The sequence below is a fragment of the Salvelinus sp. IW2-2015 genome, linkage group LG33 (genome assembly GCF_002910315.2).
Source record: "Salvelinus sp. IW2-2015 linkage group LG33, ASM291031v2, whole genome shotgun sequence".
Classification (NCBI taxonomy): Eukaryota; Metazoa; Chordata; class Actinopteri; order Salmoniformes; family Salmonidae; genus Salvelinus; species Salvelinus sp. IW2-2015.
This window is the reverse complement of record NC_036872.1, coordinates 33,037,955-33,041,241: the sequence shown is the minus strand read 5'-3', so window position 1 is coordinate 33,041,241 and position 3,287 is coordinate 33,037,955. Positions and strand designations below refer to the sequence as shown.

The 3,287-nt window shown below is 43.5% G+C and overlaps 1 pseudogene; it reads left to right on the top strand.

Moving 5' to 3' along the window:
* The window catches only part of LOC139023553 (F-box/LRR-repeat protein 17-like), a 411,307-nt pseudogene that overhangs the window by 144,526 nt on the left and 263,494 nt on the right, over nucleotides 1-3,287 (top strand).

The following is a 3,287-nucleotide window of genomic DNA, read 5'->3' as shown; positions in this document are numbered from 1 at the left end:
CAGTTCATATCACCAGGCCTTGTGACTCAAACATGGAGTTAAGCAGTAATATTACAAACCTTAAATTTAGCCTTGTATCTTCTGTGGTGCAAGGTGGCAACCTATATAATTTTTAAAAACTTACTTAAACAGCCACACTTATATTTGATTTCATAACAGTGCAAATGACACCACCATTTTCCAAACACACGAACAGAACAGCCTCTGGGCTTCAGACCGCTACAGTACAGTACAGAGAGAGGAACAGACCAGGGCATCAGCCTCTGGCCTTCAGGACCGCTACAGTACAGAGAGAGGAACAGACCAGGGTATCAGCCTCTGGCCTTCAGGACCGCTACAGTACAGAGAGAGGAACAGACCAGGGTATCAGCCTTTGGCCTTCAGGACCGGTACAGTACAGAGAGAGGAACAGTGTGTGTTTTATTGCTTCGCTGTGTAAATTAATTATTTTGGTGGCGGAAATGTTTGTATGAAAACAGCCAGGCTTCTAGGCACTCCAATAATTGTGTTTTCTGACACACAGCTGGTGCACAACGCTAACTCCTAATTCTTCCAAATGTTTTAATCAACTTTCTCTTTGAAAAAGCTCCAATACTCCAATACAATGCTTAAGTTAACCCTTCGTCTCTCCTCTGTCTGGTGACTGAATAATCAGTGAGGGCGTTTGCCGAGCACTGTCCCGAGCTGCAGTTCGTAGGCTTCATGGGCTATTCTGTGATGTCACTGGGAGTCATCCGTCTTACTGAGGTGAGTAGACTTCACAAAATGGCAGACGTGGTCTGATGAAGCTGTGGAAATTATATTCTTCACTGTTTGTTGTTTTCTTCTAAATTGTCAGGCTGTTTTTGGAGAACACCTGGCTCAATTCATGTTGAATAAGTAAATACATTACCTGAATGAGTAGGAAATAATTTGTCCGTAAAAACACATTTTTAMATTTAGAAATGAACAGTTATACAACAATGTGTTTGTTGAGGAAGGCATGCAACTTCCCGAAACATAGTTTAACTACAGGACTGAGTGTTTTTGTAACTTTCAAAGTTAACTTTAAATCTCCTGAAAGCTTAATGAGAAGAATCCTAATACAACACCCTGCTGTTTGACTATTACCATGCTAATGAGAAGGGCTTCATGGTTAAAGATATCAGTAACACGCAACACACTGAATGGAACCTTTCAGGCAATTCTGTTTTCTGTTTCACTACTACTATTTCCTCTTCTCCACCTGTGGAAGATGTGTGTCTGTGTTGTTGTGTGTCTGTGTGTCCTGTTGTGTGTGTTAACCTCTGAGATTAATCCGTCTTCTCTTTGGGGTCGAGGGGTCACTCTGAGGAAGTGGGGGTCGGACCACAGAGGTGGAGCCGTAATGGATGAGGTGTGTTGAGGTTGGACCAACACAGCTGGAGTTTGACCCTTTTGTTCTAGTGACTGTGTGAACGTGTCTGTGTACTAGTGACTGTGTGAACGTGTCTGTGTACTAGTGACTGTGTGAACGGTGTCTGTGTACTAGTGACTGTGTGAACGTGTCTGTGTACTAGTGACTTGTGAACGTGTCTGTGTACTAGTGACTGTGTGAACGTGTCTGTGTACTAGTGACTTGTGAACTTGTCTGTGTCTAGTGACTGTGTGAACGTGTCTGTGTCTAGTGACTGTGTGAACTGTTCTGTGTCTAGTGACTGTGTGAACTGTCTGTGTCTAGTGACTGTTGAACGTGTCTGTGTACTAGTGACTTGTGTGAATTGTGTCTGTGTCTAGTGACTGTGTGAACGTGTCTGTGTCTAGTGATCGTGGTGAACGTGTCTGTGTCGAGTGACTGTGTGAACGTGGTCTGTGTTCTAGTGCCTGTGTGAACGTGTCTGTGTTCTAGTGAACGTGTTCTAGTGACTGTGTGAATGTGTCTGTGTACTAGTGACTGTGTGAACGTGTCTGTGTTCTAGTGACTGTGTGAATGTGTTTGTGTTCTAGTGACTGTGTGAATGTGTCTGTGTTCTAGTGACTGTGTGAATGTGTGAATGTGTCTTGTTTCTAGTGACTGTGTGAACGTGTCTGTGTACTAGTGACTGTGTGAATGTGTCTGTGTACTAGTGACTGTGTGAACGTGTCTGTGTTCTAGTGACTGTGTGTGAATGTGTCTGTGTTCTAGTGAACGTGTTCTAGTGACTGTGTGAACGTGTCTGTGTTCTAGTTAACGTGTTCTAGTGACTGTGTGAACGTGTTGTTTTTCTAGTGACTGTGTAGTGTCTGTGTCTAGTGACTGTGTGAACGTGTCTGTGTTCTAGTGACTGTGTGAACGTGTCTGTGTTCTAGTGACTGTGTGAACGTGTCTGTGTACTAGTGACTGTGTGAACGTGTCTGTGTTCTAGTGACTGTGTGAACGTCTCTGTGTTCTAGTGACTGTGTGAATGTGTCTGTGTTCTAGTGACTGTGTGAACGTGTCTTTGTTCTAGTGACTGTGTGAATGTGTCTGTGTTCTAGTGACTCTGTGAATGTGTCTGTGTTCTAGTGACTGTGTGAACGTGTCTGTGTTCTAGTGAACGTGTTCTAGTGACTGTGTGAATGTGTCTGTGTACTAGTGACTGTGTGAACGTGTCTGTGTTCTAGTGACTGTGTGAACGTGTCTGTGTCTAGTGACTGGTGAAGCGTGTCTGTGTTCTATGACTGTGTGAAGTGCTGTGTTCTAGTGACTGTGTGAATGTGTCTTTGTTCTAGTGACTGTGTGAATGGTCTTTGTTCTAGTGACTGTGTAATTGTCTGTGTTCTAGTGAACGTGTTCTAGTGACTGTGTGAATGTGTCTGTGTTTCTAGTGACTGTGTGAACTGTTCTGTTTCTAGTGACGCGTCTGTGTTCTAGTGACTGGTGAATGTGTCTGTGTTCTAGTACTGTGTGAACGTGTCTGATTTCTAGTGAATGTGTCTGTGTTCTAGTGACTGTGTGAACGTGTCTGTATTCTAGTGACGTGTCTGTGTTCTAGTGACTGCGTGAATGTGTCTGTGTTCTAGTTACTGTGTGAACGTGTCTGATTTCTAGTGAATGTGTCTGTGTTCTAGTGACTGTGTGAATGTGTCTGTGTTCTAGTGACTGTGTGAACGTGTCTGTGTTTCTTGTGACTGTGTCTGTGTTCTAGTGACTGTGTGAACGGGTCTGTGTTCTAGTGAATGTGTCTGTGTTGTAGTGACTGTGTGAACGTGTCTGTGTTCTAGTGACTGTGGTGATGTGTCTGTGTTTTCTAGTGACTGTGTGAATGTGTCTTTGTTCTAGTGACTGTGTGAATGTGTCTTTGTTCTAC